Source organism: Octopus sinensis, linkage group LG2, assembly GCF_006345805.1.
Source record: "Octopus sinensis linkage group LG2, ASM634580v1, whole genome shotgun sequence".
NCBI classification, from domain to species: Eukaryota; Metazoa; Mollusca; class Cephalopoda; order Octopoda; family Octopodidae; genus Octopus; species Octopus sinensis.
Genome location: NC_042998.1, coordinates 116,031,839 through 116,056,554, shown reverse-complemented (window position 1 = coordinate 116,056,554; position 24,716 = coordinate 116,031,839). Strand labels below are relative to the sequence as shown.

Genomic DNA, 24,716 nt, shown 5'->3' with positions numbered 1-24,716 from the left:
TATATATATATATATATATGTATACATGCACATAAAATCTCAAAACAAGTACGTATGAATATGGGTCAATCTCAATAGAAAAGTGGGTGCATGAATCTTAAATGCAATTTCCTACTCGTGACCAATATAAATAAAATACCAACATAATCTCTGACATATGATGTCATAAATCTGTTTGTATCTATACTAAAAAACTGAATAGTGATGAAAATTATTTATCTTTTTCTCTATTGATATTAAAAGCTACTGTCTTTATCCTTACCATTTCGATTTTTAATATATTCCTTAACCTATTCCGCAATGTTTATAGCTTGATGTGTTGAGCTAAATGTGGAATGACTTAGTTCTAGTAATAAAATCTGTGAAATATATATAGATGGATGAGTTGAGGTTAGGTCTAATCTACACTGTAATATGGACATTTGAATGAAGTGAGAGAATAAAAGAGAACATGAAGGATGTGTAGGAAGAGCGAACGAATTAAGAATAGAAAAAGTAAGGTGGAAAAAATTGTTCCATGAATTTGAAACCAATGAGATAGAGGTAAAATAAAAGGACAAAGAAGAAAGGAAAGAAGGAAGGAAGATATAAAATCATTCAGGTAAATGCTGAGGGCATACAAGTTACAAGAAACAACAGCAGTCAAATATGAAGAAAAAGACAAACTATTTCGGTTATTTAAAACTGCTTTACGTCATTATATTTGAAAGGAAAAAGAGAATTTAATTATAAATATGCATCAAACTCACATTGAACTGAAATTCGTTTCACCAGATTACTAAAAATCTTGAAGATATATTTAGTGGGTGTTCAGGCATCATAAACTATAAGCTGATGATTAGAGAGAAGAAGAAATAGTAGAAGAAGAAGGAGGAGGAGGAGGAGGAGGAGAATAAGAATAAGAAGAAGAAGAAGAAGAACAACAACAACAACAACAACAGAAGCAATAATAACAAACACAAAATTAAAAAAGAGAGTCGTTGGAAGAGATAAGGGTTCATACGAAGCAGACTATGCTGAAAGATATCTGGTTCAGTAACTGTTTGCATAATAATCATTGGAAACCATAAACAAATATCAGCAATGTTTATGAAGCGTCGTCATGCGTGAATTGAGAGGAAAAGAGCAGTATTTGTGTACATATGTAAAAGTAATTTTTATTATACCTAAACGCACAATACCTATTTTATCACACAGAAACATGAAAGCCAAAGTCAACCTAGTGGCAATTTTAGTTCAGAACTAAATGAGCTAGGGAAAGTAGCACTAAATATTTTGTACAATGCGCTCACGGCTCTGCCAGATTGCTGCCTTGTCTGTTATGTATATAAATTTATAAGCAGACGGATAAACAGTACAAAAGCAAATAAAGGGACAGGAAAAAAAAGACGGTCCATTCAGGGCCTCCTTTCATCAGTCTTCGTGTCCGTTTTTGTATCGTCTATCCGTCCGGATGTTTTATTGTCCTCTGTTGCGTTTTTGTTCCAATTTTTATATCTATATACTCATATAGCAGCGTAACACACTTTTGCTCAACTTGTAAGTATATATATATATATATATATATATATATATATATATATATATATACACACACAGAGAGAGAGAGAGAATGCGAGAGTGGGAGGAACGAAAAATCGAAATGCAGGGAAAATAGATTCTTGATTTGTTAAGTTTCTCCATCTCTGGAGCATGGACCATAATTACCGAATGACAAATAAGATCCAATAGAAGGGGAGATGACCTTAAAATTTAAGAATTTCTTCGAAGTTAACTCGTCATTTTACTTAATGGCATATCAGTTTTGGAGATTCCTTGAAGCTTAAGATTATCTCCCCTTCTGATTTTGATAGACCATTATTTCATGTTGTAAGGTATTTGAAGTAAATGCATTTATCTATGTTCTTCAAATGTCACTGGCCGCTCTAAGTTATCTCTCTTATTTTTGTTTATGGGTGTGTGCGTTTGTGTGTGTGTGTATGTGTGTGTACGCACACACACACTCACATATCTGTATTCATATATATACTTATAAAACTTATAAATCGGGAGATCGTGGGTTCGATTCCATAACGAACTAGCAGCGCAATGTGTTCTTGAACAAAACACTTCATTTCACGTTGCCCCAGGAGACTCAGCTGTTAATGGGTAATCCTCTTACGAACTAGTTTTGCGACCAAGGAGAATGTGGGCTTGCTCCCCTTTCCAGCAGAGTGGTAACATTCGACAGCTGAAACGATGTAAAGCGCATTGTGACCAGTAATGTATAACAACATCCCATATCCAAGACGGAGGCGCCCAGTTACAGACTTGAACATTTGTTGAGAGATATCCCTCCGAGCAGAAAAACAATGGTAGTCTGGTTACCTCACGAATAAAGAATATTTAACCCCTAATGCGTTGTTGAGCACTCATTTTCACTGATCTGTATTAATGTATACGTACATATACCTATAGGAGTTCATATATTGTGTATGTATGTGTGCGTGTATATATATATATATATATATTATATATATATATATACATACATACATGGTTTGGGTTTTAACTGCACTTTCTAGCATGTAACGAGTCCTGTCAATGTGTTCCTCTCTGTGTATACAAACATTTTATAAACTTTATGTTTTTTAAAAGTATGTTATGTCTTATGACTTTTATTTATGCATGCTAACCACTGGTAATAAATTATATTACTTTATTACCCTCATATTTACGATATTAATATGTGTGTGTGTGTGTGTGTGTGTGTGTGTGTGTGTGTATGTGTGTGTGTGTGCGTTGAGCGCAATGGCTCAGTGGTTAGGACACTGGACTCGCGGTCGTAGGATCGCGGTTTCGATTCCGAGACCGGTCGTTGTGAGTATTTATTGCTCCATGAGGCTAAAGCTCCACGAGGCTCCGGCAGGGGGTGGGCAGTGTCAAACGCTCCCGTACTCTTTCGCCACAGCTTTCTCTCTCTTCCTTAGTGTTTATGCTGTACCTGTAATTCAAAGAGCCAGCCTTGTTACCCTCTGTGTCACGCTGAATCTCCCCGAGAACCACATTAAGGGTGCACGTGTCTTTGGAGTGCTCAGCCACTTGCACGTTAATTTCACAAGCAAGGTGTTCTGTTGATCGGATCAACTGGAACCCTCTTCGTCATCACCAACGGAGTGCCACGATATATATATATATAATCTTTAATTTTTCAACGATCGGTTTGGAGGTTTTTCTGCTATATCTTTGTATTTTTGCGTTATAACTTTATTCTCCGCTGCATCTGAAGCTTTTACTATTTTAATCTGTAACGAATTTCGAACAACTGACATATCATTTTTCTATGTTTAGTTCGCAAGCAATAGATGTTCTGTTTTTCGGTATTAGCATATATTTAAATGCATCATGGTTGTGTCTGCTCGGTGACTTGTTGGTGCCAGCTTCTTGAAAGTAAACAGTCTGGGCGTGAATTTAGATTTCGTCTATTTTTAAAATATTGACAAAATGGAATTGAATATATAGACGAATGAAAATAGTTCTACCATCCATATACAGTAATTTTTCTGTAATTTTTCGTCAGACCTTTCATCTCTTCTTGCCTTTCACTTGTGACTTTGATGTGTATTTAATTACTATCAAATATTCAACAAAAATATTCTGTCTGTCTCTTTCTCTTTCTCCCCCTCTCTCTCATTCTCTCTATCTTATTCTCTCTTTCTATCCTAATGTATCAACATGATTAATATGTCCACATTATGTATGCGCTTTTAAGGACGAATGGATTTATGGTTGATATGAATATTTCTCTTGTTTTATTTAGAAATTACGGGCATGATATATGGGGGCCCTCCTGCATACATACATACATACATACACATACATATAATGTGCGTTTGTGTGTGTATATATATATTTGTATATGTACATGCATACGAATATTTATGTAAAAACACACGCGCGCATATATATACATGCGTGTATGTGTGCGATTGTGTATGTGTGTGTGTGTATGCTTGATACCCTCACAATAGAAACAGAATAAGCTTTGGGAGTTAAATGCTAAGATTTTAGTTACTTGCTGAATGTACACTATGCCTAGAGCCAGGCACGGAATACTTCATTCCTTCTCTATACTCCGTCGTTAAAAGACGGTAAAATTTACTGCTCACAGCATTCACAGATATCGGAATTCTATGCACGCTCCTTTGGATTTATTGTTACCAACGCAGTATTTCACCTCTCTGTTCGGATTCTGGCTTTTCCGCTATAGCATGAACAGGAATTGGCCTCTGCACTGTAAAGCAGTTTCTAAATCTACTCTCTTATTTCTGCAAAGAGATACTTATATATCCAGATTATCTACTTACATCTAGGTCAAATAAGTACTCCAGTATTAAGTGGTTAAGGACCCACAATCCAGCAAAAGCGATACGATACAAACTTTTAATATTTCGATTGATATTCCAACGTATTTATTGATTTGCAAAAAATAAATCTGACTCACAGTATCTGTTTTAGATTCTTCAGTGAATCGGTTATATCTTTTAGGTAAACTGCTTTTATCGACTCCAGTTGGACTACGCAGAAACTACAAGGCATAAATAACATTTGCTTCAGCTAATAGCTGCTTTAGCCATTTAATCTGTTGTTTTAAAATTGTTTTAAGCCATGTCACAGAGTAAAAGAAACAACTAAGGTGCTTTATGTCTCACTGTAATATTTTGGCATATAAGGAAAGTGCTCCATTCAATAGCAATTCATAATTCAGATAAATAAAGAAATACAAATACGGATAATAATAAAATATATTTAATGTAATGCTACGAATTTTGGGGGAAGATATCTTCGTTTTATTTGAATAAAACTCAAAGTTACTTTTCTACATCAACTTTATGAATACATGAACGTGTTCTTTTCAAATTTACAAGATACATTATATTGTTTTAATAAATAGCAACCTTTATTATAAGTCTAGGAAACTTAGTATATTGTAAACGTTAGAGATTTAAGGTTGATTGCTAGGAGACATTTGAACGCAAGATGAAAACCATGAACGGCAACAAAAAGATGCAACTTAATAATGTTGCAATAGTAACCAACAATGAGACTACAGGATGCAGGGTCATGTGTCGTCGAAGAAGTGAATAGAATATTTCTGAGGTGGAGAATTTAATAAAAGCTCACTTGTAGACTAAGAAATTAATGATTATACAGTCTCGTCATATACCGAGAAGAATAAACTCATATTAAATCAGTAACGCACTTTAAATCTCCATTATGTATTCGCTAATTACAATTTGACGTCATATTCTTTTAATCCAATCAGTCACAGACTTAATGTTCATAGGAATGGCTACACATATATATGTTCAAAACTATTACCAAGAATCGCCAACAAATGAAAAATATATCATCGAGTTAATAAAGACATCGTAAACTAAGGCTAATATCCCTTTATAGTCATTTTCAAAAACATCATTGTTCTGTAGATACTCATTAATTTATCGACAACGATTTATTTGTTCTTTTATTTCCAAGTCTGACTAATTTAATTTCGAAAATGATATCATCGTCCACTTCAGAGCAAAATGAATCGTCTTATATTCCAATTTATATGGTATTGTTTCCTAATTTATATTAATTTTTTAAAACTTCCTATCAAAATAAAATTTACACTCATGTATATAAATTCCCGTACAATTCATTTATTTCTTATGGGCTGCTCCTTTCTTTCTTTCTCTTTTCTCTCGTGTAGAAATTTTAAAGTTAGATAAATGATGTTTATTCTCCATTACAAATGAATATAAAATAATTCATCAACCTACCACAAATAATATATGGTTTAAAAAATATACAAAAGAAATGAATTAAGCGAAATCGATTATCAGCTTTACACATCTACAAACATTCACAAGCAAATACACACACTCGAAATCACATGTATATTCACATGTATGCCTTTAATGCATGCATATAACTATACATGTATGTATGTATTTATGTATGTATGTACGTATGTATGTATGTATGTATGTATGTATGTATGTATGTATGTATGTATATATGTATGTATGTATGTATGTATGTATGTATGTATGTATGTATGTATGTATGGACTGAAAGCGAGCATTATCAAGTAACCCATTGACCTGAATTTAACCACATATCTCTCCTTTGCAGTCATTTAATTTTGAGATTTCAAAAATGTGATTAATGTAAAAAATTCGTATTGAATTCTAACATTAGTACTCACCCAAATTTTCTTTATACTGGGGGTGATATATCATTATGTTCATTGATTGTCAGTTTATTACTTCTGGGTCTTCATTAACCGCTCGCTACACACACAAAGGCACATTCCCCAAAGCAATGAAATGAAATTGAGGACAAATACTTATGAACAGAGAACATAAATATATTGTATTTAAACAAAACGTAATATTTTTATCGGTAATCTACGAAATCTAGCATGGCAGGGTCACACGTGCATTAAATATTGTTTTTCAATTATTAGTAAAAGCCAATTGATTGGAAGAATAATAGATCTGTGGTTAAATTGTTTTGTTATTTACTTATATCTTTCATATTTCTAAAGTTCAAAACCTACCGTTGTAGACTTCGTCTTTTATCCTTTGCTCGGCCAATATAATAAATATGTTTGGTCAATAAAATAAGTACTGCTTCGATCTAATTGACTACTCTTTGCTTCCAAAATTCTTGGCTCTTTGCCTACAATAAAAATCAACCGTTGAAAGACACAGAATATATGCTCATACTTTACATATATATTAATTCAATGTTTGGTATCGTTAGTAAAAAAATCATTATTCTCTTTTCTCTTTCATTTTCTCTCTTTCTTTACCACACAATATGTCTGTGTGTCTCATGTGTGTGGACACAATATGTGTGTATGTGTGTGAGCAATTTCACTTACATAAGCGCACATACATAAAGACTGATGTTTAACTTTATTTTCCCTATATCGCTATGCGTTCAATTTCAAAGTTCATCTAACATTTCAAACTCACCATTCTAATGAAATGTTTAAAAGCATCAGAACTATACTTAGTGCATGTTTTTTTCTTTCCAAATGTAAGAAGTATGTTTAGTAAATTGTCATAGATGTACGTGTGTGTATGTGTGTGCACGTGCGCGTGTATGTGTGTGTTGGTATTCATGCATATATGTCTGTGTTTGTGTTTGTATTTATGTGTATGTATGTGTGTGTGTTTGTGAAAATGAAACTAAGGTAGATTTTTAGAAAATTAAGTCTAAAGTGTCCAAGAAGCTACTCTTGGTGTTATTTACATCGTTCGATTTATTGAATTTGACCAGTGTTTATTCTTCACTCTCAAGACTGAGAAAAGACTCAAAATTACTCGAAAGTTGTCATGGATTTTTTTTAAAATAACAAATAAAAGAAAGTCAGCTGCTGTCATAAAAACCTCTGTTTGTTACTATAATTCTAAAGTTGTTTCTATACAGAGGGAATGAAAGTACCAAATTTGTTTAAGGCTTATTCTCTTTTGTTATATTAATTTTGGTATGCATCCATCGCATGCATGCACGCATAATATACGGTGACTTACACTTACGTCCAAGCACATTTAGTTGCGAATACAAGCATCTGGAATAAAGGGAGAAATGTTGAGAGTGGGAACGTGAGGTCTCTCCACTTCAAGACTGTATTAAACGTGCGACTGATGCTTCTCTTGAATTACAGCTATGAATTTAATAAAATTTAATAAAATCAAGTTTACAGAAAGAATTCTGGTTTGAATCCTAGTGAATCCAATTAAGAATCCGAAAACGCCACAATTGGAAATCTACATTGTGGCTATAAATTTCATCTTCCTTCACAACCATTTGGATCAAACGCGAAAAGCAATTGAAGAATGTATATGCATATATATTCTTCCATTCTTTAATTATTTCAGTCATTTGAGTGAGGCCATGCTGGAGCATCACCTTTAGTCGACCAAATCAACCCAAGGACTTATTCTTTGTAAGCCTAGTACTTATTCTATCGGCGTCTTTTGCCGAACCGCTAACTTACGGGGACGTAAACACACCAACATCGGTTGTTAAGCGACGGTGAGGGTGACAAACACACACACACATATATATAATGGACAGTAAAAGAAACGCGAGTCGTGTGTGACTGTGAAATGTTTTAATATTATGTCAGAGATAAATTTTGATAAACTGATAAAGTCAGTTAATTCGACGAACTTTGAACACAATCTATGGGTTATTGTCATATGGTCTGGTAGTGGGCTGATGCTGAACATCGAGACTGTAGGGCATGACATGTTCATTATCCTGTAGGCCCTCCCTGAGTGTTCAAAACGGTCATAGACCTTCGCTGCATGGAGGCAGTTCACAAAAACCATTGGCACCTATGCCAACAGCCTGAGAAAAGTTGCCTCCAGTTCCATACGAGTTGTCGGCCTTGGGACCTCCTGGTTCAGCTGTCTCTGGATTTCATCCCATAGGTATTCATTTGAGTTCAAATCCGAGCTGAAAGCCAGCTACGGCATGGTTATGATGCTATGCTGACGCTGGAAGTCCATATTGCATAGTGAAACTTGCCGTGTGGGAGCGAGCATTGTCCTGCTGGAACGCGTGGCTATGGTGATGCCCGAAGAAAGGCTCGATGTGCGGTCTTAGTGTGTGGTCAATGTTTCATTCCGCTCTGATGCCATTCCCTCTGGTTGCAACAACATTTTGGAACACATGGGGCCCATTTCTCTGATTAATGCACCCCCAAATTTATGATGCATTGGTCATTTTACGCGTCTCTCTCCATGACACATGCGTTTCTGTAACGTTCACTTCTCCCACGGAATACTCTCAATCTGCCATCCGAGCTGGAAACGCAGTGCCGGCTCTTTTAAGAGAAAAATATCAAGCTCCATTGTTGATGCCGGCTGTACTCGTGCCGGACGGTAGTGGGTGGTGAGGATAGATCATCAAGCAGGACGACGACAACGCAGAGTGTTGGCGGCCAGTCGACGTCGTATCGTGTCGTCGTTGATGGTTCGCTGTCCAGTACCAATGGTCTCGTGAGCTGTCACGCTGGCCCGTCTGAAGCGATTAGTGAAATGGATGAAGTGATCCTGCCTGGGTGTGGTCACCATGGGGTGCCCTCTGCGGGCACGGTCTGTGATGCTGTTGGTGTTGTTGTTTCACTGTTGCCGGCGATAGATCGTATTGACATGGACATTGTAAGCTTTCGCAACAACCAGGGCAAGCTTATTTTACCTGTAAAGCTGACAATCGGGTCATACCTGATGCATCCAAATTACGAATTCGTTTTATTACTGTCATGGAAGCTTAGTACAGAGAAGACGATACAAAATGTGAGGAAGTGGGGGATCAAATGATAAAACATTAAAATGCGCAGTTAAAAATTTTCAAATTATATACACGAATGAACGTACAACACAAAAGAAACGGCACAATGGAATGGGAGACGGGTTCGATCCCACAAGTCCGGATCCATCACTAAACCTTTCAGTTTCCTTTATGTTTTTCACTCACGCGGCTTTTCAATATTCGCGTTACTTCCTTCCTTTTTTTGCCACATATAACGGGTGACAAGCGTCTCCCCTCCAACCCTAGTTTCCTTTTAAGATAGAAAACAAACACCTTGGGCACACCAGGGCTGGAGATGAAGGCACCCATAGCCACACCTCTTATTCTCGTCCTCCAAACAACCTCTTTCGCACACGCTACCACAGTGAGAAAACACATCTTGCCTTCCTTATTGAAGGAGGATGGTGGAATAATTTATATAATTGACTAGGAAGACAGCTGTACTCTTTCCAGACGTGACAACAACAGTTCGACATATACCCACATTTCCGAAACTTCCATACACTGCACAATAGCGTGCAGAAGAGTTTCACTGCTCTGCTCACATCTTGGGCAAGTGGGCCGACATGAATAGGCATGCCTAGCGAGTTTATCTCGAACTGGTCAGGCTCCTCAGTAACACTGCCAAGTCAGAGACATTTGGAAGTTGTCCAAAGGCCCCGGCCCGAATGTCTTTCGGAATAAACAAACAAGATGACCTTCGTCGAAACCCAGGATTTCCCCCGGAACATCGTCACACTTTGCCTCTACCAGCCCTCTATAGCATGGTGAGGTGGAACGCTCGCCACTGGCATTACCCGTCTGGTAGATAAGCGCTAGTGCCTGCTGAAATTCGACCTACCACGCGTCCAGCTTTGGTCTACGCTTAATCCACGGTTCCAATTCATCGAAACTAAGTGAACCGAAGAAGGATCAGTTTAACGAACGGAGACCACAACCGTTCACCATCCAGGTAGAGCCAGAGATGCCTCAGCGCATGCCTACGCATCATTAGACATGGCATCGCTAACCCACGCTTTAGCGGCTGTTGGCAGTAGATAGAGCGCCTTACAAGTGGACCCCTGCCCCTCCACAAAAAGTGGAAGAGCAATCGTTCCATCTCGCTTAGCCACGAATCCGGACAAGGCACGAAGGTCAGGCTGCAGATAATCACAGATGCGATAAACACATTTGCTACCTCAGCACTCCCTTTCAATGATAGCTACCGCTCAGTCAAGGTCTGAATTAGGTTGGCCACCCTACTCGCCACCTCGCTCCAATTCTTCTCTCTCTGGAGATCCGGACTAAACCAGAATCCAAGCAATTTAATCAACCCATCCGCCCAACGCCCGACGACGTTGTTAGGACCTATCGACTTGCCTCCCCAGGTGATGAGCTGGAAGCTGACGGACTTATCTCGGTTAAGTTTTGCTCCTGCCACCGCCTCGTACTCCTTAATGACCTCGCCTATCCTCTCTAGGTGATCCACATCGGACACGATAATGGTGATGTCGTCTGCATACGCCGTATTTTTTAAAGGGATGTAAAATTAGATTTATAATATTTTGAAAAGAACCTAAATATGTGTTGGAATAATTGTAAATTTTATGATTACATATATGTATTTATATATGTGTATATCTTTATATATATAAAACTGAGAATGTGTGTCTGTCTCTTTGTCTGTCTGTGTGTTTCCCTAAAACTTGAGAACTACACAACCAATTTCATTCAAATTTTACACATGCCTTACTTAGGGTCCGGGGAGTGTCATCGGCAAAATATTTTAAACTTTTTTGCTTAGGGCGAGCCCACAGCAATATCATATCTTCTCCACTACGATTCCCTAAAACCTGAGAACTACAAAACCAATTTCATTCAAATTTTACACATGCCTTACTTAGGGTCCATGTAGTTTCATGGGAAACAATGTTCAACTTCTTGCCTAGAACGAGCCCTTAGCAATATCATATCTTCTCCACTATTTCAGTATTACGTGTTAAAAGTGAAACAAAAATATTTCTCTATTTTATGTCAGATGCTTTCACTTTAACAATAAAAATAATAACAACAATTGAATTATATGTTGTAAGTAAAAATTAAATCAAACTAAAGTATAATATAACCGTAACATAAAAAAAGTAAAAATAGCCATTGGTATAAAATTGAATCAATGATTTGAACTTGGATAAGTGGTTTCACAGGAATGGGAATAAATTAAAAACAAGATTAGCGTGCACAAATGGAATAGTCCAGATGTATAATAAAAAATTAAATTAAAGAAAATACTATTGTCTATAAAGTATACAATGTAGAGAAAAAAGAAGAGCTAACAATCACAGTCTGTTATATATTTTGAGTATTGTTATCACTAGCGATATCAAGATATAGATTTGTATTTTGCATTTTATGTGTAGATGTATATATATATATATATATATATATAGATGTACATGTAATATGTACACATATATATATACACATATATACATGCACTAGCACTATGACCCGGCAACGACGTGTCTTTAATGCTAGTATATATATACAATTGTGCATATGTATATATATAGTGCAATATTCCAATAGTGAAACACGCGTAGTTCCTTCATAATTAATTAATTTAAGTTTTAACTAAAGTAGGAGATAATTAAGGTACTATAGTATATACCCTGCTGGTATAATGGTTATGTCCTTTAAGTATTATTTCGTGATATGCAAATGGATACCATGAGTTTACTTTCAGATAAACCCATTAGGTTTTATATTTATATTTTGTATTATCTGAAATAGAATATCCACATATCTAGTAATCCTCCAAAACTGAATTTTATATATATATATATATATATATATATATATATATATATATATATATATATATATATATATATATATATGTATATCAGTTGGCGTCTTTATGTCTGTGTTTATATCCTTACCACCATTCGGCAGATATGGGTTTATTTATATCCTGGTAACTTCGTTATCTTACATTGCTCTGTGATCACTTCGACATCTGACGCGATTTGATGGAGATAGTGAGCTAATGCGCAGCACGAATATTTGATCACTAAAAGCAAATTATTTGTGCAGGTCGTTCCTCAAAAACTGAACGCTCATACGTCGTCTTCGAGGAGAGATTCCATCATTATCATCATCGTCAAAATGTGTGTGTGTGTGTAATGTATTTACTTATGTATTACTCATAAAATACTACGTATTACTCATAAATTACAGTGTACATTTAAACACATAAGGAATCCACTCGTGGGATTCAACACGCTAGAAATAACAGCTAGGTTCTATAACCACAAAATTAGGGATAAAATTCTGACAGGCAGGAAATGAAAAAATAAAAACTTTTACCATCTAGTTTTCTGGACCAATTAGTTTCAGATTTTAGTTTAGCAAATAAATAATATTCGCTAGGGGAAATCTACGTCAACAGGTACACCTTAGATTAATATATATAAAACATGTGGCAATCAACTATGTGCCTGTTGTTTATACATCCTAATTTTTTCAAAATCTACTGCGCAGACGCAGCCTCTCCTCGGCATTAAAAAATGCCAACTTTTAAAAATCCGAAAATGATTCAAAATCTTGCAATACTTAATCATATCAAAGGGAAATGGAAATTAATAGAAATTTTCATTTCCAGTGGCCTAGCGTATTACTCATAAAATACAGTGTACATTTAAACACATAAGGAATCCAATCGTGGGTTTCAACACGCGAGAAAGAACAGCTAGGTTGTATAACCACAAAATTAGGGATAAAATCCCGACAGGAACGAAATGAAAGAATTAAAACTTTTACCATCTAGTTTCCTGGACCAATTGGTTTCTTAATCTATTTGCTAAACTAAAATCTGAAACCAATTGGTCCAGGAAACTAGATGGTAAAAGTTTTTATTTTTTTCATTTCGTTCCTGTCGGGATTTTATGCTAATTTTGTGGTTATAGATCCTAGCTGTTCTTTCTCGCGTGTTGAATCCCACGGGTGGATTCCATATGCGTTTAAATGTACACTGTATTTTATGAGTATATATATATATATATATATATATATATATATATATATATATATGCATGTATGTATGTGCACTTCATAATCTTTCTAGTATTCTCTGATTACGTGTAAATGAATAGGTTTATATGACTATTTCGAAATACATTTACTTATGTACATAGATTTAGCATTTCTAAAAATAAGACATTTATTAGAAATCTAAAGCAGTTGTCTGTATTAACGGCTAGAATTTTGAAACTATTTGAATTACTAATTATACATACTAATGTATTCTAATGCATTATCAGTTATGTAAATCTATGCCAGCATTTACAGATGATGTCTATGATGAAAGCCAACGCAGACATCTCCATTGCTATTTTCCTTCGTTTTTACTTTCTAGTGGTTGCCAGGTCGTATCTAGGAATATGTTATGAAATCTATATCATTATTTTTATATTTTGTAAACGATAGAAACTCATTCGACTTGTGTTTGCTTTTCATAGCATTATTATCGGTATTGTATTTTAGTAACATATTGATTTTTGTAATAAATAAGTAAATAAATATATAATAAAATATAAAAAATACACTGCAAAGAAATGAAAAAAATTAAGACCAAGAAATCATTCTCAGATTAATACGGTTTGCTTATATTCATCGCTAATTGTTCACCATTACCACCATTCATAGACTTTTCCCATTGAAGGAGAATAGTTCAAATATATAACAAAGTATCACATTAAAAGTAAAGTGAACTCTGTTCAATAAAGAATTGATACTAGGCTGGCAACAGCTTTTTTACCCTGCAATGCTGTCTCCTTCTCCACATTCCCTCGCCAACGACTTTTTCTCTTGCCAACTGTTCTAATGTACATATTACAAAAATACTTTCAACCGCACACATTTCAAGCACACACACACACACTACACATATGCACATAGAAACATATACATGGATTTGACGGAATACTTAATCTCGGATGGATATAACGGCGTCAATATAATAGTGAGTGTATGCGTGTGTATCTTTGTATATATATATATATATACATACATATATATATATATATATATATACATACACACACTCAGACACGCACATATATATATATATATATATATATATATATATATATACACACATATATTGACAGCATTATTTATATCCAAGATGTACTATTCCGTCAAATCTATAGTAAAATTGGTATAAAAGATTTCTTTGGTCTTCCGTCTTTCCCGAATGATTAAAGTTGATTTCTTTTCACCAATATATAAATCGATAAATGTTTCGTAACAGAACAACAAAACACGAAAGAACCTTTTTATACCTGAAAATATATCCAATGTCAAAATATTTGTGTATACTCTTCACTAACGAAATATCGTATTGTGATCAAAATCTGTCAAGATAAAGCAGATGTTAATGTTATATAAGTTACCACTTACTTAAGTCCGGTTTATGTAACGCAATTTATCGGTATACAAAATCTTTTTATATTTCTTTGCTTATTTTTTACTTTCTTTTCCTAGTTTTTCGCCGTTCCTCTAGTTTCTGTCTCTTTCCTCACATCAGTTTCTCTCCCTCTTTCTACTCCATCTTTCCGTCCTTTCCTGCTATACTACTTTTATTCTTGGCTATCAGTTACACACAGTCGAAATATTCAATATTCTCTTTTTTTATGTTTTTTTTTCTCCTCGTGAGGACTTTATTCTAGTTGATAACGTCAAACTACCATGTTTCAAAGTGTGTTTGAGCATATAAAGGTCTTTGTGTGTGTATGTATACATATATGTACACATGCACACACACACATATATCTATATGTATACATACACACATATTATATGTACTTATACACACACACACACACACACACACACACACACACACACATGTATATATGTGTGTGTGATTATTTATTTATTTCAGTTCTCTTTTAAAATATAGTTTCGTTTGCTTGCTGTAGAAAGTAAAACAAGTAGATGCATCTTCAGTGTTATTTCTCCGTGGGCGGAGGAAAAACCTAATCGATGTAACCAATTTCATATCTTGTTAGAACATCCTCAGAGAAGGATTATCCAACCTCGGTTCACAGAGTTAGCATTAGTTCGTTTATTACTCTTTATAGTGAACAAACCCTGGCGGAGTCCAAACGGTCTGCCTAATTTATATATGTGAGTGCGATAGTGATGCAAATTAATTATTCTATAAAATACTATACAGCGATGTGTTCATATGTTTTATTATAAGGTATAACTTTGTAATGTATATAAAATTTTATGTCTGTGTGATAAATAAAAAAAAATCGTTTCCCCATGGGTTTTGTTGGAAAGGGGGGAAAGAGGGGTTAATCCGGCCAATCTCTATTGTTGTTTTGTTTTTACAGCGTGATCATAATATATGAGTGTTAAAATTTTAAACCGAACATTTGAAATTATCCCCAAACTTTTATTATTAATGGATTATTTAATCCACATTTTCACAGAAATTCCTGCCGGTCATTTGATGTGCACCAAATTAATCATTGTTCTGTGATACTTTGATTCCTTACGTTGATTTAGGAAACAAGGTATTTTTCAATATGTACTAAACTGTTAGGCTTTTTGATCACTTACGTTGTCTCACTGACAAATAATTCCTGGAATTAGGGTGAAATAGCGGAATTTGTTGCAAGTATTTTGGCAACATATCCGGGCAGAGGAGAAATTCATTTTTTCCTGACAAAACTCAGGGAATTCGAAAAGCGGAACGTGCGTTTACTTTACGCTTCGTACAAGATATCAAACCCAACTATATCGTAGTTCCAGTTTGTTTTGTATTGTTTTCATATTTCTTAATGGTATCTGTCGAAATGAAAACGAATTAATTTGTATTGAATTCTCTGTCTGACAATGTCAAGTTTTATTTAATTTTAATATGTACTGAATCTAAGCAATGGGCCAGAATGCTCAAATACAGATTAAGGCGAAAATCAGAATCTAATGAGACGAAAGGTAGTCTAACGTCAGAATCCTTTGACTCATAGGAGAATAGAAGAGTTCCACATGCCTAATGAAGTTTGAATCATGTATTCATATGAAGTTCAATGTTAAACAATATTTGTGTGCCAGGATAATCAGAGTTCTGTTTGAAATCATTGAGCACGGAATTAATTGCGTAAAATACTAATTTTACTACAAAAACCGCTATAAGTGTCAAGGTAAAGGATTCATGTAATCTGAAGAATTATCTTCTGTTTGTTATCTGTTTACTGAAAAAGAAGCTTTGTATTTTGAATAAATATACTTAACGAATTCTCACCGAAGTCTATATAAATAATTTTGGGGAGGATATTCATTATAATATTTAATATTTCACATCAGTAATTTGTCACTCCTTACCGTTCTGCATGCATAACCTGCTGAGTTCTACTTTACTTTCATCCTTTCGGGCTCGATAAAATAAGATACCAGTCAAGTCCTGGGGATGATGCTATCGACTAACCTCCTACTTTCAACATTGCTAGCCTCGCCTCAAATTTTGAAACATCATTTTTACTATTGCGATTCTTTCGACGCTTCTCTTCTGAAGAAACAAAATCTATATTTGTGTTCTTGTGATAATCTTTATGAGAAATCATCATTTGTTGGTATTACTCGATAACTTTTGGAAATTTCTTATCGCTTACTCTCAAGGTGAACAACATTCACAGATTGTTGTGACTTTTAGAGATACAAAACAGATTAGACATCACCCAGACAAATAAATACTAAATTAATCAAAGATATAATAAATGCAACATATAGAAGTATATGAATCTCACCGAAACATAACTGTGTATACCTACTCAATACGAATACGCAAATACAATATAGATTTTTATATGATAATAAAGAATTAGTTATTCTATTACAATTTTAAAGTTTGATGATGTTTTGTCTCACTTTCTTTGTTTCATTATCATGAAGATTCTAACACTTTCTTTAGAATTCGTGATGTGTGCTAATCAAAAAGTAGGTATTTGTCAATATTGCTGCCGGCTCTTAATAGTCATTGTTTTCATATCCATATATCTTTAAACATCAGATGATGAGTTTAAAGGTATGTCTTGTAAATTCTTTATAGATATTTACGCGTAAATTCAGGAACATTATTACAACTAATTCATCATTATTATTGTAATCATACCCTCTATACATATGTGTGTATAGAGAGAGAGAGAAAGAGAGAGAACGAGAGACAGTCAGACAGATAGAAAGATAAATACTACATACACATACATATATGAAGTTTGCTTTAGAAGAGATGAGATGTATTGAAAGATACAGATAGGGAAATAAGTTTATTCTCAAACGCAGGATAATGCTAATATTAAGCATGAACAGGATAAACTATCCTTATTTTGCAGAAGAATCTGTCGACGGTCAGCCGTGACACTCGAACTCACATACATGTGATTATGTGTCCAGTATTTTACCATCAACCTAAAGTGACCCAACGACAAATTCTTCTGCAAATTTAGGATATATAAATCTAGATTTATAAGGCGCTAAAGAATTTGTCTTTGAGGCAGTTTAGCTTAATGGTAAGGCAGTGGACGCGTAAACACATTGATGTGAGTTGGAGTCTCATGGCTGGCCGCCGACAGATTTTTCAGCAAATATGGATAGTTTATCTTCCTCATGCTATATTATTAGCATTATTAGCATTATCCTACATTTGAGAATAAAATTATTTCTTTATCCCTTGTGTCTATATATATATATATATATATATATAGACACAAGGTATAAAGAAATAATTTATATATATATATATACACATATACATATATATACACATACATACATATATATATATACATACATGCATATATATATATACATACATACATACATATATATGTAAATATATATATATATTATATATATATATATATATATATATATATATATATATATACATATATATATACACTAGCAATATAGTGTGGCGATGCTCCAGTTTGCTCTGAATGTGCTGCAAATGAGTAATGCCGACTTAAATTGTTGGTATCGTTGGTTAATATTCCTTCTATTATCATTATGGAGAAAAAAAGTACCTGTAGATTTAAAGCAAAATGAAACTCAAGTTTCGGACTGCATTGAAAATATTTTAAGAAGTTAACACTGCAACAGTATCCATTAAGAAAAAGTAAAGGAAAATCCGAAACGTTGGTAAGAACAGTTTGTGGTTACAAAAAAAAATTATTTTGAAGTCAAACGGGTGGGCAACATGAATCGTTGTTGTACCTGTAAAATGAATAAAATCGACTAGTTTACACCACGTATAACTAAAAACATCTGTAAAATGAAAACATACCCATTGAAGTTTTGACTTGAGAATAACAGCATGCAGATCGCACAACTGCTACGAGTGCCACACCCACAAATAAGAATCGCTTAAACCAACAAAAAAGAAGCGCCGTTAACATTGCATCTTCTCATTCAACCGAGAATGATGTGCTGCTGAGAATGATGCTCAGCATGAGCTAATCTAATCTAAGCAAGTGTTTCGAGTTCAGCGTGAACTTCATCAGCATAATGAACGAAGTATAAACATCACTCCTACTTTTGTTGCCCGAGATACAGAACAGAAAACCGCAGCTCCAATGATGTACAAAACTCCTTTATGCACAGTATTACAAAGACACTGATTTAGCATTGATCATTCAAGGAAGTTTCACATATATTCTAGAAAAGATAAGTATATTAGTATTAGTGCATTCACGCAGCGAATATTACTCCTCTGCATTGGATCAGCTGATCCGTCGTTCGCTCAGAACCAATGACATCACAAAAAAATTATTTTCGACCCTTTAGAATTGGAATTTTTAAAAAGTAAAACTTTTGCATTACGTAGCTTGTTATTCTCTATAAGTGAACATTTTTCTGGTTGAAATACACCGAAAATGGCGACACAGCAGTCAAAAAATCGTAAAAAATAGCACCTTTTTGATGTAAATAATTTTTAGTCTTAACATAGTCCAATTTGATTTTTTTTCTTTTACAGAATGAAGAACAAGCCTTCTATCATACTCTCAATTTTGTCAATTTCCGCCGCAGGAGATACTGTTAGTTGAAGGCTACTAAACCTGTCACACACACACACACACACAGACAACTTCAGCTTTATATATGTATGTATGTATGTATGTATGTCTGTATGTATGTATGTATGTATGTATGTATGTATTAGCCATAAGGAACCGTGTAATAAGTAGTGGGTGTGTTTTACTCTTTATGGCCTTACCCAGGGTAACAAGCTACATCTGAGGTCCGCGGAACCCTAGTTGTCCGTGAACTAAATTCAAAATTTTTATATATACATCCGGATAAGCATATTAAAACGAGACAGTGGAAAACTCATTTACATAAATGAGTATTTCAAAAGTTAAAGAAATATGAAAAATGGGAGCCCTATAAATAATCATGTTACTTAGCCATCTTTAACAAAGGTGAAACAAACTGATATTAGAATATTGATGTTGTAGAATATTAGCCTTATGTTGTCTATAAAAAGATTTAAGTGGAGTAAATTCAAAGATACTTACATAAGGGAACATAAATGTTTTTGGTTTTGAAGTAAAAGGCATTAAGACGGTGAGCTAGTAGAACCATTAGCACCCCTAGCCAAATTCTTAGCGACATTTTGTCTGTCTTCAAGTTCGATTTCCGCCAAGGTCGACTTTGTCTTTCATCCTTTCGGGTTCGATGAAATAAGTACTAGTTGAGCACTGGAACTGTTGTAGTCGACTTAACCGTACCCCGATATTGCTGGTCCCATCCCAAAACTAATATAAAACGACATATATCAATATTTTGTATTAAAAAATATAGAGAGAATTCGGGTTAAATTTCTTAATATATCGTATAACGAAACTAATTTCATTTATTTAGATAATATATCTTTTTTGTGGGGAGTCTGAATTTAATAACTGTAATTCATAATTAAAAATTACGGTATTTATACCTAATTTCCATAATGTATTTCGATAAAAAGCGTTTTTCAATTTAAGTATTATTTAATCGAAACTTTTCTGTTAATGAAAAAGAATATGACCAAGAATTTTTATATTTTATAACATCTTATCTTTATATAGTTAACTATTTTTAGTTTAACTTAATTTTCCCGTTGGCCCATCTATGTTTATGCACATTTAATTATTAAATATTCTACTGAAAATGCCTATCAAATTATATATCTCTGCTTATTTAACATTAACAATTTCTTTAATTATATATTGGTTAATATTTTTAAAAATTATTATTCACCGCTTACTCTTCATTTATTTCTTAAACTCCATTGGCATAAACTTTCCTAAATATTATTTTGCATTGGTACTATATATTTCTCGACACTTCCAACCCAATATATAGAGTACAGAATGCTGCTTTACATCACAACCACATGGTTACGGCATAGGTTTCCACTGCTTGACACCTTGCACAAGCGTCTTCTATTATAGACTTGTGTCGGACAAATCCTTCCAAGGGAATTTTGTAGAGGGGAACTGCGTATGTATGTTTGTGTTTGCATGTTTTGTGAGTGCCTTTGTGTTTGTAGCTCACTACTGTTTAACAATTGTAACCTAGTGATCCGACAAAAGAACCGAAAATGTAAGTAGTATCAGGTTTTAAAAATAAGTTCTAAGCTTCATTCGCTTGACTAAAATGTTTCCAGTAGGTGCCTCAGCATTTTCGCAGTTTAATCACTGAAACAATTGAAAGAAAGTAACAGAACTATATCTGGTAAACTGGGATAGTGGCTGCATGACTTCCTAAAAGATAGAAGTGAGGCAGCTACAGCAAATGGTGTCTTCTTTGATGAAACAAATTCTGAATGACATTCCCCAATGAATTGTTTATAATAGCTCTCTTAGACGTGCTCGTGGCCACTCAGACAGCTACTCTCAATAGCTTCGCCGATGATGCAAAACTATCACGGGCAATAAAAACCCAGACGATCTCGCAAGCTTACATGCAATATACAAGTAGTTTGAAGAATGCAACAAGCAGATTAATGCTGGAAATTCTCAAGCACTGCGCTATCAGTTCACAAATGCACCACAATCTGCATATAGAAGGACCGAAGTCACTGAAATCTCAGAGTCACGGAAGGATTTGAAGATCAGTAAGCGTAATGATGCATCACTTCATATGCACACTACTTGCATGTGCAGACAACTGGCAGGATGCACACAAAGGTCCTCCAAAACAAGGGATCAAAGAGTCGTGTTGACACTGTGAAAGATGTTTGTTCTCAGCCGCCTGGACTACTACTCATATCTGTGGTCACCGCATAGCAGGCCGACATCACTACACTACATATATTGTAACATTGCCGCTGATGAACCACAGGGAGGGGTTTAAATATCTACGACTTTACTCCCAGGAGTGTAGACACGAGATGTATGTAATACATTTGAAAGATTCTGAAAGAGCTAGTACCTAATTTCGTCATCGAGTGTTATACAAATGACTGAACAGGACGCCATTGCATTGTACGAAATGTTCCATCCGCCCCGTCTAAATTCAGGACAAGGTACTGCAAAACCCAAAGTTTCAAAGGCCCACAGCTCTTAAATGCCTTGCCAAAACAAATTAAAAACCTACACTACGTGGGCGTGATGGTTTCAAAACGGATGAACCAACGGCTCGCCATGTGATACAATTGAGGGATGCAGTGTTAAACTCATTCATGCACCAAACGGGCCAACAACCAAGGCAAGAAGCATATACAGAAGTGGCGATATGACATCTCATCACCCTGACAAAATCAGTCAAAAAGTATGTAAAAGTACAAAATCATGGCGGTACACGAGCATTACAGAGTTTTATTATAACAACCAACTACTTATGACATATTATATATATATATAATGTTTTTTAGCTCCACTGTCTTTTCTGCAAAATATCAGCTTCAAAACGCCATACGTTCGATAGAAACTGCTGGTTCATTTGATCTAAATAACGGATCAACTGTTTATAACAAATAAGAGATGTAGAATGCTGGAAATCAAAATAATAGCGGGATATTCAGTCAGTTCAAAGCATTCATAGATACGTATTAATATTATGGAAAATATGGTAGCATTTCTTTGCTTTTGAATGGAAGATAAAACACTAAAGCGATTGTCTATAGATAGCGTTGCAGTACAACAAAAAGCGATAAGAATTTTAATCAAATCAACATTAGAAATCAAACACATTCTATATGGTCCTGGGCATTCTGGCAGCAACTGTTAATTTGAAACAATGTTTAAGTAATGCTTTCAATGTAATATCAAACTGCATAGTGAAAGTGGATCACGCGACGACACACTGCCCAAGAACTTCTAGCACATTTAGCTAAAATAATTGAAGCTCTGATATTCGTTTACTTGAAACAATGCTGATGAAATGAATTTATTCTGAAAGAATATACCGAACAGAAATTCTGCATTACGAAGGTTGTTTTGAATTCATCTACAATGATTTGTTTATTTTAATTAAAATTTATTCGAATTAAGAATGGTCATCTATATAAACTCGGGCTCGTTCCCTTTACATTTCTTCTCACCAAATTATTTATTTTCTAACTTTCCTTTTAATTCATCGCTTCATATGGAATAAAATACATCTTACATTTTGATTATGGTATAAATTATTCCTTACTTTAATATGTTCCACTACATAGTTAGACTCAATTAAATATTTTTCAAAATACAGAATATTGTTCGAATTGTTTTTACGTTTTCGTAACAATATACAATACAAGTTTTATATTCAGATCATTGAATTAATTTTCTTATACAATGAAAAACTACATATTCAGACGTTATACTAAGATTGCTCAACATTACGCTTCTTATAAGAATTTTGGTTTTAGTTTTTATTAATACTAACTGCTACTATTACAAAGTCATTTTAAATAAATCGCACTTTTACACTTCAAATATTTCATATTATCACACACACAAACACGTACACATACATGCACACATGCACACACACAAATATAGATATAAATATATATCAAAACTCACTCCTATATTAACACACGATGCTGACACAACTCTGGTACACAGACATGATTTCTTATTCTTTATCAACATTATCATACATTATGGCGAGGAACTGGCAGACTCGTTAGCATTATGAAATGCTTAGCCCCGTCTCGTTCCTCTTTTCGTTCTGACTTCAAATTCCACCGAAGTTGATTTTGTCTTTCATCCTTTCGGGGTCGATTAAAATATGTACTAGTTGAGCACTGTAATCGATGTAATCCACCTATTTCTCCCTCAAAATTTCTGGCCTTGTACCAAAACTTGAAAGCAATTGACAACAACTATACTCTGGCCTTTTCTGTGCGTCACACTTTATCCCCTAGTGCTAATTTTGTTACTCCCATTCCGTCTATTGTCCTCAGTGGAAGCACATGACCTAATGGTTAGAGCAGCGGACTCGCGGTCGAGGGATCGCGGGTTCAAATCTCAGACCGGGCGGTGTGTGTGCTTATGAGCGAAACACCTAAGCTCCACGCGGCTCCGGCAGAAGGTAATGGCGAACTTCTGCTGACTCTTTCGCCACAACTTTCTCTGACTTTTTCCTCCTGCATCTTGCAGCTCACCTGCGACGGACCGGCGTCCCGTACAGGTTGGGAAACTATACGCCAAGAAATCGGGAAACCAGCCCATATGAGCCCGGCATGGCTCGAGAAGGAACAAACAAACAAAAACAAAATGTCCTCGAACTATGATAACTCAAAACTGTATTTAGATGGTCAGTTTTTATTATTCTAACATACACCCCACTGCAATCTATACACTCACCGGTTATAAAATATAGTCCAATACGCTTACTAATTATTTTAGTATAATCTCTTTTTTTATTTTATGAAGGTAATGTGTCCAAAAATCCACCGGTTTTGTTAATTTATGTGTGTTTACACGTGTGCGCCCGTGTGTGTGTTTGTTAGAAAAAGTGAATGTATGTATAATTGTATATTGCCATAAAGAGCTCCTTATCCAAGAAATAATGGCTGATTATTTTCTAAAATTTGAAACATTAAAACGGTATATAGGAGAGGACGTGGGTCATAGACTTAATGTAAAGTATGTCTGTTTCATAATGTAAATGGCATAACATTTAATTTCATCAGGATTTCTTTCCAGAAAGTTAGTTGTATTCGATAACGAGTCAGCAGCTATCATAAGTATATGCGCGCGCGTGTGTTATGAAGAATGAGAGAGAGAAAGTGTGGACAGAAAAAAAAAGTGTACTATGTTCATGCGTACAATGAATTCATGCGCACTAAACTACGTATTTGCTCATGCACATGCATCTGAGAGAAATTCACTGCGTCG

At 34.7% G+C, this 24,716-nt stretch overlaps 1 protein-coding gene across 3 annotated transcripts in view; it reads left to right on the top strand.

Annotated features, from left to right (window-relative positions):
- The window catches only part of LOC115225708 (glutamate receptor ionotropic, kainate 2-like), a 1,130,247-nt gene that overhangs the window by 1,002,025 nt on the left and 103,506 nt on the right, over positions 1–24,716 (top strand). The gene's annotated exons all lie outside the window — the stretch shown is intronic.